We start from the raw sequence: 17,465 nt of genomic DNA on the forward strand, positions 1-17,465 counted from the left end.
GTTCATGAGAATGAGAGTGTCGCCCAACGGTGCTTTAGAAATGACAAATGAAAAAGCAAGTGTTTAACATAATTGTCAAATCCAGCACCATCGGAAGAGACTATAAATCTATGATCAATTGTGTTGTTTGCATTTGGCATGTTTTGAAGACTGGAATGACGAAGGCATTTTGTTCTGCTATCTAAACACTTTATCCTTCTTTACCCCTTTTGAGCCTTATTTATTTTCTTTCATACCCCTCGTTCGGAATCAATAGCAACGACTAGGAAATACGAGTCTGGAAGGTAAAGAAAAAAATCAAAAAAAAAGAAAAAAAAAAGAAAAAGAAAAAGAAAAATGAAAAAAAACAAAAGAAAGTCAAATGAAAAAAGAGGAATTGGGAACTACGTTTGACCTGATTCCTCAAAGAGGATACGTAGGCGCTTCACAGCTCGGTCATAGGGTCCATAGTGCGCATAATGTGCGTAATATACATAGTGTAACAAAAAAATTTAAAAAATATATATAATAAATAAATAATCCCCAAGCAAGAAACTGGGGCAAGAGTTGCGCTTGTTATAAACAAATATGATTTCGAAGGTTGTAATTTTGAACCCCAAATTGATTTGTTTTTGAGCCTTTAATACCCTTTCTTTCTAAGCCTATCCAAAAAACCCACATTACGGTCCAAAGAAAGACCTTCTGATCAGTCTGCAAAAGATGCCAAGTCAGACAAATGAGAATCTTACCAGCGAACATAACATTCTGTTCCACAGCAGAAAGGACTCTAATCTCCAGCAGAGAGAGTCATACCGGCAACACTCCAAATCCCCAGCTGGAAAGTGATATAAATGAGAGAGTCTTATCGGTGAAAATCTTCACGGACACCATAAGGCGATGAAAGCTGAGAGAAAAACCAAAATGAGAGAGACTTGATGGTGAAAACCTTTTGGGCACTACAAGTCGAATAAGATTGGGAATCAGATGGAGGATAGTCAAGGGAAGATCTTGAAAGACGATTGACGACGGAGGATAGGCCACATATGCATGTCATGACCATTAGAGTCGGTGTCTGCGTTTGATAGGTTTTTATTTATAATTTCTTTTGTTAAAGAGTCATCTTTTTCCTTTGTCTTTTATTCTGTTCCTTTTTATCTTTCTCCTTTCATAGAAAATTCCCCAGTAGAGTCTGTTTGGTCAGAACCAGTGGGAAATGACTTCAAAATAGGCCATCAGCTTTCCAATTATGCAAGATGAGATATGGCTAGTACATCCAAGTGGTATAGTCAGCAAGGAACGAGCACAAGGCCAGTGTCAAGAAAGATATCCCCAGCAAAAGGGATTTGACAAAAGGATTGACGAGTGTCAAGAGAGATATCCTTGCCAAAATCAGAGGTTATTAAAACCTCAAGGCCAAGGCCCGTGGACAAACAAGGAGAGCAATAAGCATGATTTGGGAAATTCATGCGAGACTAAAAGGTCGGGAAAATGCAAGTCTCCGAGCCATACCACGAAAGAAGAGGGATATCCCCAGCAGAAAAGGATTATCCCCAGCAAATAATATCATCCCCAACAAGTTGTGGGATGCAGAACAAAAAAGGAGAAAGGGAAAAGCCGTCCCAGTGGAGTATCACAACCAACTACCACACTTTAAGCTAACAAATTTTGTTTTGAAACAGGTAAAAGAAATGGCATTGATGACAGAAATGCATGCCATAAGGGAGACGGTAAAACTGGGGCAGAAAATTTTCCTTTCATTTGGAAAATTTTCTCGAAGTCAGGTACCCATTTGAGGAAGAATAAAAAATAACACCAGTCTCAAGGGAAGTGGTCTTTGAACCAGTGTTGCCCCATTATAATAAGTTTCAATGGAGGAAATTGATCCCCAGCAGACAGAACAAAGGGATGACATTTGTGCTCAGAAAAACAAAAGCCATTATCATCCCTAGGAGCTTCCAGAAGAATGAAGCATCGATTTGAAGGGATAAAATTCCCCAGCAACGTTATCCTCAACGACGTTATCCCAAGAAGATAACACTTTTATCCCCAGCAGTGTTGAGAGAAAATAAATTCTGGAAAAAAAAGAGAAAAAAAATTGAATTTAAAGGAGGGGAAGAAAGAAAACTACCGCAGTGGTATTATCCCCAGCAAGCAAGAACAAAGCAGCGCGAAGGAAGGAGAAAAGAAAAGAAGGAATTACGAAGGTAAGTTTCTCAAATCATTGATCTTTACATTTTTTTCCTAGGATAAAAAGTCCTAGTCTGATGAATTTCCCTCCCGATACAATCTTGGTCTGATGAAATTTTCTCCCAAGATAAGATATCAAATCTTAGTCGGATGAATCTTTCTCCTAAGATCACAACAAAATGGACCTAGTCTGACGATTTATCTCCTAGAGTCAAAATCTTGGTCTGATGAAATTGTTCTCCCAAGATAAAATCTTAGTCGGATGAATCTTTCTCCTAAGATCACAACAAAATGGACCTAGTCTGATGATTTATCTCCTAGAGTCAAAATCTTGGTCTGATGAAATTGTTCTCCCAAGATAAAATCTTAGTCGGATGAATCTTTCTCCTAAGATCACAACAAATGGACCTAGTCTGACGATTTATCTCCTAGAGTCAAAATCTTGGTCTGATGAAATTGTTCTCCCAAGATAAAATCTTAGTCGGATGAATCTTTCTCCTAAGATCACAACAAAATGGACCTAGTCTGACGATTTATCTCCTAGTGTCAAAATCTTGGTCTGATGAAATTGTTCTCCCAAGATAAAATCTTAGTCGGATGAATCTTTCTCCTAAGATCACAACAAATGGACCTAGTCTGACGATTTATCTCCTAGAGTCACAATCTTGGTCCGATGAAATTTTTCTCCCAAGATAAGATATCAAATCTTAGTCCGATGAATCTTTCTCCTAAGATAAGATATCAAATCCTAGTCTGATGAATTTTCTCCTAGGATAATTTGAAAAAAAAAAGAAGAAGTTTGAATTGAAAAAAAAATGGTTGAAGTCAGGAGCCCCCTGAAGAATAGAATGGCGATTTATCGGTTGAAGTCAGGAGCCCGCCTGAAGAGAGGAATGGCGATTTATTTTCAAAGTTGTTGTTGAAGTCAGGAGCCCGCCCGAAGAGAGGAAAGACGTTTTACAAAGTTGTTGAAATCTTGCCAACCTAAAGAAAGGAATGGCGATGTATGGTTTGAAGTCAGGAGCCCGCCTGAAGAGAGGAAAGGCGTTTTTAAAAAATTGTTGAAATCTTGCCAACCTAAAGAAAGGAATGGCGATGTATTGGTTGAAGTCAGGAGCCCGCTTGAAGAGAGGAATGACGATTTTTTTCAAAGTTATTGTTGAAGTCAGGAGCCCGCCTGAAGAGAGGAATGACGTTTATTTCTAAAGTTGTTATTGATGTTGGGAGCCCGCCCAGATAACAGAGGCATACATATCAATCTTTACTTTTCAAGTGTTGAAGTTGGGAGCCCGCCCATAGAACAAAGGCATACATTTCAGTCTTTACATTTCAGTTGTTGAAGTTGGGAGCCCGCCCAGATAACAGAGGCATACATTTCAGTCTTTACATTTCAAGCATAGAAGTTGGGAGCCCACCCAGATAACAGAGGCATACATTTCAAGATCAAGTCAGAGGACAATAAAACAGCGGGTTACAATAGGAATCCCCAGCAGGAAACAATAAAAATCCCCAGCACCGGGAAACAGAAGGTTGCAACAAGAGGTCACAGTACAAACTCAAGTACATGTGTCAAAAGAAGAAAAGCACCGGAAGAAATGCAAGTAGACAAGGAAGCAAGGCAACAAAAAAAAATTGTACTCTAGCCTAGCTTCTTGTTTTCTTTTAAGCATGGTGTAACAAGGAGATCGGTAAGCAGTGGTAATAGCATGCAACAAGACAAGAGGGGAATAGAGAGAATAGAGATAGAGAAAAATACACAGATACAGATAGAGAGAGAAAAAAAAAGGCTGAACATTTAAGAGAAAGAAAAATTTCGAAAAATATTTAAGCTTTCAAAATAAAAATAAAAACTAAAAAATCTTCTGTTTTTTTTTTGTTTGAAATTAGTATCAATGGTTGTTGTTTCATTCAAAGCTTAAAGCTTTTGTTTTTTGGGATTACTACTCCACCGGTCTGTTACTGGGTTGTTACTGTTGCTGGGCAGTTGTTGCTGTTACACTGTTATTACTGTTGCTGATTTTCATCTTCATTTTCTTTTGCTTCCAAATATCAGGTACATATCTTTAAAACTCATGTTGTGAAGAGCTTCAACATGGCAAGTAAATGAAGTTTGGAATTATAAGGATGTCTTCTACTCATTTAAATTTTATTAGTTTAAGTTTCAGTTTTGTTTTAGTTGGTTAATATAGTATTAAATTAATTGGTAGATTAGTTCTCTTTCTTAATAACAAATGGCTTAGTTATTTTAGGAACGCGATCAACTCATTTCTTTTAATATATGAAATAATGTCAATGATTTTTTACAAAATATAGAGTTAGTGTTTGCAAATATTCGCATAGGCAGAATATAAGAATTGGTTTATTTATCTCAAACCCAATCTTCGTAAGCAAAATTAACCAAACAATTATAACCTCGGACTAAAAACAAGTGGTGTAAAAGAAGGATGAGATTTATAGATTGTAACTTTTTAAGTCAAAAAATGTGTAAATAGCGTTTGCTCCAAATAGAACAATGAAAATTCTTCAAAAATATCACTTCCTTACATCCATTCTTTCCCAATTTTTATACGTAATTTGCATGTTGTCTATTTGGGTAGGCAAATATTGTATTCACTAAATGGTAGTATTAATCACACGTTTATTTTTACTCCACAAATTCGAATGGTTTGAGGAATATAATTCATGCGCGAAAAACATAAATTGCGATCAACGTCCAATAAATTGTAAATTCTTTTTAAGGAATTTAGAGGCTAAAAGAATATTTATTTCTCATGATGTTCACATAAAAATACGTGGATATAATAAACAATTTGTAAACAAATTTATACTACCATCAAGAATATTTTTATGATTAGGGATACGTTCGCGTCACCTAATTATATTTCTAAAGGCAATTCGGATTATGCGTTCGCGCAACTTCGATCGAATATTTAATAAAAGGGATTTCTCGGAGAATATCATTATTAATTTCATAAAAACCCGAGATGTGAGGTTCACTACTTAATTATACCAAAAGGGCGAATGTTCTTATATTTATTTAAAGCATAATTTCGAAAATAATTATTTTAATAAAAATATTATCTATATTATTGTGTACACGTGCGCGTGACACAACTCCGCATGTTTTAAAAAATATAATTTATAACACGAATATACGTACGCGTGATTCGATTCAAAGAAGGGACTTTAAATCTAAATAGAAGCGGTAACAATAAAATCATGCAATAAAAAATGTATTTAGCAAATCAAAATAATCAAGCCGAATATAACAGTTGAGCGACCGTGCTAGAACCACGGAACTCGGGAATGCCTAACACCTTCTCCCGGGTTAACAGAATTCCTTATCCGGATTTCTGGTGCGCAGACTGTTAAATAGACAGAGTCATATTCTCCTCGATTCAGGGATTAAAACCGGTGACTTGGGACGCCTTAAAATTCCCAGGTGGCGACTCTGAAACAAACAAACAAATCCCGTTTCGACTGTCCTTTAATTGGAGAAAACTCCCTACGCACCCTCGCGGGCGCGGAAAAAGGAGGTGTGACAGGTGCGAGGTCCCTTTCAAGTTGTTCCAGCTCATACATAGTTCGCTTGACCTAAATCATCACTACCGAGAAGAAGGTAGTGCGGGTCATATCTTCGCACCGTAGACACCTCCTAATGATGGCATGGGCAATGGTCTTAATCTTATCCCTGGTTTGCCCCTTTTCTATGAGTAGGTGCTCTATTTGATCATTACGGGCCTTCAAAACCCGAGAATCCTGGAGATGTTGATTCTGCCACTGCTGAATTTCTACTTCCATCTGGGCCAGTAAATCATAGCAATGTCTATTTTCAGCTTCAAAGGTTCGGGCTTGCTTAGCCGCTTTGTCCTCAAGAGTGGCCACCTTTCTCTTCAAATTGGCAATGGTTTGCTCGTGATCCCTTTTCAACTACTGCAGGTACCGGTTGCGCTCCTCTGTTCTTTTTGCCCAGTGTGCCTCGAGTCCTGCTATGGTATTCTCAAAATTCTCCAACTCACTCCGGCACTCACTAATTTCCATTTTAAAACCTTTTATCAGTCGCTCATTCGACCGGCTCCTTTGTTGGTTATCAGCGGCTATCCTTATTTGCTGGATTTGGGCCCTAAGTGCCTCGTTTTCCTGGGCCAACCTGTTCTTTTCTCCCAGATCAGTAGCAACTTGCACGTTGTTCTCAAATTTTAGACCTTCAATTTGTTGTTTCAGCTTGCTGATTTCAGCCCGATAGCCTTTTTCTTTTGCTAACCAATCCTATTGCTCCTGTGATGACTCGACAAAATTCAGGATATGGAGTCTTTTAGCCGGCCTTTTGTGCTCAAGTTCTCTTCTGTACCACACAAGGTACCCTGGTGCTACTTCACCTTTGGCCTGATCCTGCACTCAAGTATCTGCTTTTAAACATTGGCATTCATTCCAGATCTGGCGGACTTTTGCTTCAGAAAATTGTCCATCAGGGCTAATCTCAATTGCTTGAGCACTAAGATCTTCCTCGTGTGGCACTATCTGGCATCTCCCGAGTTGTCTCAAAACTCGATAGGGCGCGTAAGGTTGAATGCTCTTAAGTCCCATCAATAGAAAGTGGGTCCTAGCTGCCGGCATATATATGACCTCATCAACAGGCAACCATCCCAGTGCCCACTGTATTTGGCTGGCGGTGAGGGTTCGAAAGAATGACGTCCATGCCGTAACTCCCTCGGGTAGACTGACCTCCTTGATTCTCGTGTAAAACTCTTCTATGCAAGTCTTCTTCGAGGAACCATAACTCAAAAGCTCGGAACAGTGGCAGAGATGTTCAGTCATCCATATTTGTAGCAGCAAATTACACCCCTCGAAAAAATTCCCTCTGGCTTTGCAGGCTGTGAGAGCTCGAAAGATATCAGATACTACCATAGGCGCGAGAGTGCTTTCATTTTGAGTGAGCAAAGTACTGACGACCCCAGATATTTTCAGATCAATGTTTTCGTCTTTCCTTGGAAACACTAAAAGGCCCAAAAATGTTATCATGAAAGCCACTCGTCTATGCTCATCCCACTTCTGACGGTTACCATTGCTGCATAACTTGTTACCCGGATTGTTGAATCCTCCTACATGACCATATCTGTCGTATATGAAGCGCGGATTACATAAACCTGCGGCCAAATCTGGGTTATGGACCGTCCTGTGTATCTTTAATGAATCTAGAAACCGATGCACAGTGACAGCTCTTGGGGCAACCAGGTATTTTTGCCTTAATGGAACTTCAGCATTTTCGATGTACCCGGCTATTTCCTCCAGAGTCAGGGTGAGTTCAAAATCGGAGAAGTGGAAGACATTGTGTGCCGGGTCCCAGTAGGTGACCAAAGCTCTTATGATATCTCCCCGAGGCTGGATTTCCAATAAACCCGTGAGACCTTTCAGATATTTCTTGACCTCATCTTGCCCTTCACCACCTAGATCATCCCACCATAGCCGCAACTTGACAGGGACTTTAGTCATTATCGAAAAGTGTTCATTTTGCATTGTGCTCATCCTGCACATTTATTAAGGTGATTTAAGCAAAAATTATTTGACTCAAAAATGATTTGACTATATTTTAGAAAGAAAGATCCGATTTTTCGAACACGGCCTTTCAGCACTTCGGGGATGAAGATTTCAAGGCTGTGAGGGTCAACCGATCAAAACTCTAAAGGATGATCGAAAGTGGCCGTTTATGTGAAGTCAGCCTTCCGCCGTCCTTTTCGGGAACATTTGGCTGTTTTTGACAAAAACAGCATCACTTGATTTATTTATGACTCTTTTTTTTTCAAAATAGTGGTCTGACATTGGGAACACTGCCTCACAAAGCCTCGGGGACGAGGATTCTAAGGTTGTTGGGCAAATTGGTCAAAATTCAAAAAATGACCAAAAGCGGATGTTTATGCAAAGTCAGCCTTCCGGTGCGTCCCTTTCGGAACATTCGGCTACATTTGACAAAAGCGGCATCACCCGACTCATTTATGATGAAATTAAAATTCTGACATTTTGGCTATTTCTGAAAAAGGGGAGGTTGGACCCGATGAAGGTTGCCTACGTATCTCACACCCTGTGAGACTCAAACCGGCGTAGTTCGGTAGATCGTGAATAGAGTAAGTAAACTAACTCTTTTTTTTCTTTTTCTTTTTGGAATATTAAAAAAAATGCTTTAAAAGAATAAAGGTTTTTTTTTTTGGATTTTTGTTTCTTTTGGATTTTTCTATAAAAAATGCTTTAAAAGAAGAAAAGGATATTTTTTTGGATTTTTGAATTTGACTCTATTTTTATTTTTTGAAAGAAAGACTTCAAAAAATTCCTTTTCTTTTGATTGGAACTTTGAGAATTTTAGAAGTAAAAAAGAAAATATTTTTGTTAGAATTTTCATTTGTTCTCTCTTTTTCTAAATAAGAAAGAAAATATTTTCTTTGGATTTTGGTTGTCGCCTCTTAATTTTCGAAAGAGGCATTTTTAAGAAAATATTTTGGATTTTTGAGTTTTTTTTTATTTATTTACAAAAGCACTTCTAAAGAAAAGCGAAAATAATTCTGGACTCATATTTTCAAAGTTTTTATGGATATTTACAAAATAAAGACAGCTAAAGAGCAATTTTTTCTGGATTTTTGTTTCTGATATTTTTTGGATTTTTTGGAAAAATACTTCAGAATGAAGGAAACCCGTATTTTAGATTTTGATTTTTATTGATTTTTTTTGTATGAAAGATATTAGAAAGAAGGAACCCATTTTTTTTTTGAGTTTAAAAACTACTTTTTTTAAAAAAAGAAATTAAGGAAATATTTTCAAAGAAGGGACTGGAAGAAAATATTTTTGGATTATTTTTTGAAAATTGGGGTCGGAACCGATGAGGTTTGCCTACGTATCTCACATCCGGTGAGAATCAGACCCGCGTAGTTCGGTCAGATAAAACAAACTTCTTTTGAAAAACAAGACTCTTTTTCCATTGGCAAACAAAAACCATTTTTCAAAACTTTTTTTTTTCTTTTTTTTTTTCAAATATTCGGCAGAGTTTCGACACTATTTGGACGTTGATTTTTTTTCCAAAGCAGGCGATTAACTACCTCTATCTCTCTTTCCTCAAAGTATTCAAAAGCCGGTCAGCATGCAAGTCCGAAGCAAACAAATGCACAGGTAGCAAGTTGGATGCATCAGGATGGTCTTTTGTCGTTTTGGTACACCTGTCCTAGACAGACCCAACCCCTGTGTTGAGCCTCCAAAGTCAAATGCACATGATGCAAACAAACGTTCCTACTAGGGATCCGGCATGAAGCTGAGTTATTCTAGGTTCGTAACCTGGGTATTTGTTCTAGACTGTGTACCCGAGCGGACAACTCGAGTCGAGGAGGGGGCTACGTACCGGGGACCCGCGAGATCGTCCTGCTTTGTAACTTGTCCGGCCTCTTTTTTATTTAGGGTATGACACTAACAGAATAGGGAGTCTCGACCAGCAAGCACATCCCCGAAGATGAGAAGAGGAGGGTTTCGGCACAGTTTATATACAGTTCAGATAATATCAAAGCGGTAAAAGGCAACATTTAGCACGTTATGCCCAAACATGTAATAAAGATCAGATAATAAAGCCAAATATAACAATTATTCTAAGCTCGAATTCTTGAACCCTAAACCAGAGATTCTGGGTTCGTTCCCCAGCAGAGTCGCCAGAGCTGTCACACCTCCTTTTTACGCGCCTACCCCGAAGGATAAATGCGTGAGGGAGTTTTTCCAATTTAAGTGAAAATATTCGAAATGGGATTATTTATTTAATTCAGAGTCGCCATTTGGGAAAGGTTTGGCTTTTGGTGTCCCAAGTCACCGGTTTATCTTGAATCCCAATTCGAGGAAAATATTCGACTTTCCAAATGAAGTCTGCGGACCAGAAATTCTAAGTAAGGAGTTTTGTTGACCAGAGGGAAGGTGTTAGGCACCCCCGAATCCCGTGGTTCTAGCACGGTCGCTTAAATTGCTGTAATGGCTAAATATCTGATTTTATACATGTTATGACTTGTGTGCTTTTATTAAATTTAAACCGCTTTTATTATTTTTTTTAATAGAATTGCAACGTCGTGAAAATGCATCTCGAACCACGTCACAATCAATGCACCCGTGGTTGTTAATACGTTCCGACTCCGTTGAGATTTGGATTTGGGTCACATAAATGCGCACCTGAATTTAAGAATGTAAATTAATTAAAATCGCGCCTAACGAGTCTAACGCATTATTATCTTTGAGGAAGGCAGTGAAATTCGCTAAACGGCCCATCCCAAATTCTAAGTACTTATTATGACCAATTATTGAGGACCCCGCAATTTGCATTTTTATTTGGCGAGGCTCGTCTCATTATCAAAAAGGATTGACCTATAGTGACTATGTTTTCTATTTCGTTCGTCTCTATAATGAAAGAAAAAGAGTTCTAACTTATTTACATGCTCACGAGTTATTATAGTTGAGTTTCGAAAGTGAGTCGTTAAATCTGAAAACGATACAATAAGAGCAGTCAGTTAACAATTATGGGCCCAGGTCCGATGTATAAAGGGTAAAACTGGACCTGTGTCATCCTTATTCAGATGTTGGGCTTAGCTAAATGATTCTACACATGTTCAAACTTTAAGAATCCGAAATGAAAGTGATACCTAATGAAACCCGTTTTTTTAATGAATTTAGATGAGCAAGTTGTTAACTAAAATAGTTTGAACTATCGAGTAATCAACCTAAGGCCTGATGTGTATTTGGAACATGCTGTTTAATCGAACAAATTGAACTAGCAGAATGTTACAACTACACTATTAGTCCTTTTAAACTAAAAACCTACGGGGAAGAAGTTTACAACTTAAACTGCTATAGGATAGTGCCCATGTTATACATAACCAACAACTACCTGATTCTAGTGAAGGCAACTAGCTAACATATATACAACCGAGATTTAGTATATAACCAGAGTTTACATGGGCAGCGCATAGAATGTTCTAAGTATAGATAGTAAAAGAAAGAAAAGACTACATTAAACTACAGCTTCAAATCTTTCCCATTTTTGCATTCATGCTTCGAGTAGCTTACAAGATGAACCAGTGTATCAGTTTGTGTACCTAGTATTTGGAAAGCAAGGAAAGAAGATGAAGATCAGTAGAAGCAGCATTAGTGTAAATACACAGCAACAACAAGTTCAGCAACACAACAAAACCAGTAACGACCAGTAGAATAACCCAGTAACAGATTGAAAACCAGCAGTACCAGAATGCAATCGCAGTCAAAACAGAAGAGAGACGGATACAAGACGCAGTAGTTTACTGATTTTTGAATAACACTCAAAGAAAAGCAGCCTGAAATTATTCAAGTAAAAGTTCAGCTTGTTTTTCTCTTTTTGCTCTCAAATTCTAATTTCTCAAAATTCAGTCAACTCTCTCAACTTTCTCCTCTATCCTCCTCTACACTATGTAAAAATGACTTTATTTATAACCAAGACCCTTGTCTTGAACCACTAACCCGAAATATTCCCATAATTGCATGCCTTGCCCCCACTACTTAATGTTTTTCTTATTTAATTCCCTTGTTTCCCTATGCTTACATGTTTTGTCCCCCACTATATTAAATAAATACATTATTCCCACTTCATTATGTCTTGTCCCCCACTATATTAAACAAATGCATTATTCCCACTCCATTATGTCTTGTCCCCCACCATATACTATTGTAATATAATTAATGCCTAGTGGACGGAGCACTCAGATTAAATAATTGTTCAAATTTTCAATTCCAAAAATACCCCTCCGAACTTACTGAAATTATCATTTTAACCCTGAAAATACTGCAATTTACCATTCTACCTCCATCAGCTATAACCAATTCGCCTAATCAATTCTAACCAAAATACAACAGCTATAGCCAATTCCTAAACAAATTCAAACAACAAATTCAAACTAAATGATGAACAGTAAAGAAACAAACTAGAATTATTTTGACTAAACAATATTTTTATTTTATTTTTTTCTTTTAACAACAAACCTACTTTCAAATTCAACAACAATAACAAACAAGTAGATTCAAATCAATAAACTCAAAAATCAATTGAACTTCAAATTAAATATAACAACATTACAACCAAGATAAAGGATTCAAGTGATTAAACTAACACACTTCTATATTAAAACTAAACAAGAAAAAAAAACAAACTGAAGAAATAATTAAGAAACGACAAACAACGAACAAGAAAAGAATCAAACATATACTGATTTCAGATCTGAGAATATCAAACAAAATACGGACAGAAATGAAACTTAAACCAACTAACCGGATCGGAACAACGATGAACTCGAACGGAAACAAATCTGCCCGGAAACTTTGAAACCAAAATAACTCGAATCTTCCCGGAAAATAACTCAACGAGTAGGAACGCAGCAGTGGCGGCGCTGGGCAGTCCGTAGGGGGGTCGTGCGGAGATGGAGTTCGTTGGGGGTTTCAGGTGAACGGGGCTGATGGTAACGACGGGATTGCGTGTGATGTAGCTGCTGGTCGTGAGGGAACTATTGGTCATTTGGAGACGACGAACTGCACGTAGCAGTAGTTCACGTCCATGGCTGGAGCCTCGCAACTGGAGGAGCTGGGCGTTCATGGCTTGGGGTTGTCGCGGGTGGTTGCTTGGAACGGAGCTCGCTGGCTACTGTAAGGTGGTTGTGTTATTTGGTCGTTTGGTCGTGGAAGTTGATGCTGGTTTGGGGGCGATGAAGAAGACGAGGTTGAAGGGGTGGTAACGATGAAGGAGAAGACGAAGTAGTGGCAGCCATGGTCGACGTCCATGGTGGTCGACGAAAAAGACGAGGCAGCGGGGTTGTTTGGAGACGACGGACCGTCGTGGTGATGGAGCTGTGTGTGTGTGTGTGTTGGCAGAGGATGAAGGGGACGACGGGAGAGGGGCAGCCATGGTAGGGGAGCTTTGGGAGTTTTGGAGAAGAAGAGGGAAAGAGAGGGGGGCGGGTGGTTTGTTAGGTTTATGGTTAGGGAAATGAAAAAATGAAAAATGAAGAAAGGGGTTGGGTCTTTGGGGTTATGGACTGGGTTGACCCGGTTTGAAATGGACCGGGTCGTAGGGGAAGGCTGGGTATTTGGTTTAAATTTGAAGAAAAGGCCCAATCCGATTTCTTCTATTTTGTTCTTTTCTATTTATTCAATTTCCTAAATAATAAAGCTAAAAATGCTAAGATTAAATTATAAAAACCCAAAATTATCTCAAAATACTAATTAACTCCTAATAACAATTATCACACATTTAAATAGCAATTAACTATAAAATCACACAATTTGGACGTTAAATGCTAAAAATGCAACGTACATTATTTTTTATGATTTTTTTATTTTGTAAAACAAATTTAATTAAATATTAAATGCAAATGCGACATATTTTTTATATTTTATTAATTTAAACAAATAAACATGCACAAACAAAAATACAAATAATTATCCAAAAATGCCAAGAAAATTCAAAAATCGCACACAAAGGAAAATTATTTTATTTTGGATTTTTGGGAGTAATTCTCATATAGGGAAAAAATCACGTGCTCACAGTATGTATATTAAAAAAAGATTTTCATTTTTTACTTATCACTTTACGCATATCAAGATAAGACAAAAAATAATTTTCTGTTATATCCACAATATTTATTACTCATTTCAAATCATTTTCTCAAATCCAATAAAATATTCATCAATTAATATGGGTATCATTGTAAATTATGTACTTCATTTATTATTTCTTAAAGGGCGTAAAAAGTCAAAATGTGTCAAGTAAAAGTGAACAGACGAAGTAATTTGATAGAGTTATTACATCTGACTCTTAAAATACTTAGGGGTCGTTTCGTTAGAGAGATAGAAATTCAAAGGTGGAGATTTGAAGTTTATGGGTTCTGAATTGGTCATCGAACCCAAAGCTCGTCTTAATTACCGAATTTACAATTAAATATTTATATGAATTTTCTAATACAAATACAGGGTTTAAGCAAAAGCTACTCTGAACCCGTAGCTAATGCTCTCCCTTCGCCCCTAGATAGAATAATAATATCTATATTTTGTAAATAATATACTACTTCTATTCAGTTGAAGGAAAAATTAGGAAAAATGATCTTCACACAACTAATTAATGTTGGCTAACAGTATTAAATACTTTCTCCAGTCAATAATAAGTGATTTTTTTACTTTTTTTATTTTGGTCCAAAATAAGTGACCTTTTATATAATCAAGAAGTATTAATTTATGTTTTTTTTCCAAAATTTGCCCTTATTTACATATCCCAATATGTAAAGTTAACAATATGCAAATTTTAATTATGGGTAATTTATTAGTCAAAATACCTATATTTTTTTAGAAGTTAGTATTTTCTTAAGGGATGTGCCAAATGCCAAAATATCACTTATTATGGACCGGAGGGACATTTACGCATGCAATGTATTACTCCATTGTATATGAAATTGGATGCACAATAAAATACTCGTATTAGCAATAAAAAATTAAAAAATAATTGAAAATAAAATATTTTTAAAGTATTATATTATTATTCACTATATGATTTTATAGTGAAAAAGCCATTCTACCCGACAAGTGTAAGAGTAAGTTTTGCGTACACATTATCTTTTCCGAATTTCATTATGTGAAAGTATATTGGGCATGTTGTTATTGTTATTTACTAAGTATATGATATTCTTCATTGTTTATTTTTTGGTAATTGAAATCTTTATTCACCAAAAAAGCATATGTACAGCTCAAAAAGACCGAAAAAACAGCCTATCTTTCTTCCACTGGGTTAGATATAGTCCCAACCTTCAGTGATCTTCCAACTACTTCCTATCTTTCATACACAATCCTAAATTACTCTGTATCATCTCATCGGTAAAAATTCAGACTTTGTAGCTTCTTCCTTATCTTTATCTTCATGCTTACCCGATAGAATATTTCTTATATAATCACTTTGACTATTTGCCCCACTAATCTTTGTTTTTGTTGGAAAACTCTGAAATTTCTTTCCTGTCAGATTTGATGCACATTTCCAGCTAGGGCCATCATATATACTTCATCAGTTGCATTTTTCATGTTGTGATTCGATATAGCCCGTTGTACTTCACCATCCCAATTCATAGGCTGCCTAAATATACCCTGTCACTGTAATAGTTTTTGCCACACTTCCTTCGATAGTTTGCATTCATAAAACAGATGTGCAATGCTTTCCTCAGTAGCTCCACACATAGGGAAGTTGCATCTTGTATCACTCCCCATTTCTTCAATCTGTCTCTAGTATATAGCCTCCTATGTGCCGTAAGCAAAAGTATAAAATTCCATTTAGGGGCACTCTGATTATTACAAACCAATCTCTTCCACTCTACCTTTGGTATATCACCCCTCATCTTGCAATAGAATTTATTAGTTGAGAACTGCTCCATGTTGATGAAATCCTCCATGCTCATTCCAACTTGTTCTACATAATTATGAGCCTTCAATATTTTCTGCACTATCCAAAAAATTTGCGTGCATTTGACTTCCCAAATTTGTCTTGTTCCCCCATAGTATGCATGCACCCATCTCACCCACAACTTGTCCTTCTTCTTGCACACATTCCATAACTATAATTGTTTACAAATTGCAGCTTTATTCCATAGTTCAACGTCAATAAAATTTACTCCTCCTGCAGTTTTGGGATAGGACAATGTTTCCCAAGCAATTAGTGCTTTATTCGATCCATTTACCTCACTACTCCATAAGAACTTTCTACATATTGCCACGACTTCATTCATAATCTTCTTTGACATAACAGACACTTGTGACCAGAATATTTGTATCGAAAAAAGCACACTTTTAATCAGCATGATTCTTGCAGCATAAGAAAGAAATTTCGATGTCCATCATGTAATTCTGCCAAGCATATTATCTAGCAATGGTTGGCACTGAGCAATAGCCAGCCTCTTTGAACTCAAAGGCACACCTAAGTACCTGAAAGGCAATTCACCTTTGGGAAATCCAAGCACATTCAAAATCTATTGATGTAGAACTGGATTTATTCCTCCATAATAGACTGAGCTTTTGTTTGGTTTGCAATAAGTCCTGATGCCTCAGAGAATACCTTAAAGCAATTGTATAGTAGCTGTACAGAATCTGTCACCCTTGCATAACAATAAGAGATCATCTGCAAATCCCAGCTGAGTAATCTTCGTCTTGACACACTTAGGATGGAACTTGAAAGCAGGATTCTTGGTCAACTTCTTCAGCAACCTACTCAGATACTCCATAACAATAACAAACAAGTAATGTGGCATTGGGTCACTTTGCCTTAGGCCCCTCTTAGCAGCAAATGGCCTACTAGGCTTACCATTGATATTAATTAAATAAGATACAGTCCTTAAACAGCTCATTATCCAATTGGTAAACTTAACAGGAAAATGCAGCCCATGTAACATTTGCTCAATATAGATCCATTCCACCGAATCATAAGCTTTTTGCATATCAATTTTCATCATATACCTTGGCGAGATATTTTTCCTTCCATATACCTTTATGAGTTCATGATTTAGAATAATATTATCACTAATGATTCTTCCTGGCACAAAGGCAGATTGGCTTTGCTCGATATTCTTCATCATTATTCACAATGTAAATAATTCCGCTATTTTAATTTATCCACTACTAAAATGTGAACCAATAGACTTATTAAATTGAATTTTATTTTATTTTTATTTTCAATAGGTGTTATATTCATATTGGATTCGATGAATCTAGGATAGTAGTCAGTAGCAGAGGTGAATGCAAAATATTGATGTCGGATTCATATGAACTTAATATTTTCGATGCGGAGCATAAATTTATATATAAAAATTTAATAAAATTGTAACAAATAGACGATATGATCTTTATCCGCCTCTGATAAGTAGGAATTTACTAAATATATCAAATGTCGACTCAAATATGGCAAAACCTATTAAAAAAAACCACGCCGAAGGCATCTCATTCGTAGATACAAAGCAAACGTCTCTGTCTATTGTCTTGTTTACAACTTCTGTATATTCCCACTTTCTTCCTTTCATCATTCTTTGGAGAAAAAAAGAAGAAATAAATTATATATACAAAGACACAATTACATATGATATGAACTCATAGTAACAGAATCTCCTAAAAATGGCGCCAGAGCCTCTCCGTAACGACCCTTTTCCTGAAATTCGCCGTGAAGATGATGCTGGTGCTGCTTTTGTTTTAGAATCCAAAGGTAAAATTTTCTCAACAAATCTTCATTTTTGTTGTTGTAG

This window comes from Nicotiana sylvestris, chromosome 8 (assembly GCF_000393655.2).
Source record: "Nicotiana sylvestris chromosome 8, ASM39365v2, whole genome shotgun sequence".
Taxonomy (NCBI): Eukaryota; Viridiplantae; Streptophyta; class Magnoliopsida; order Solanales; family Solanaceae; genus Nicotiana; species Nicotiana sylvestris.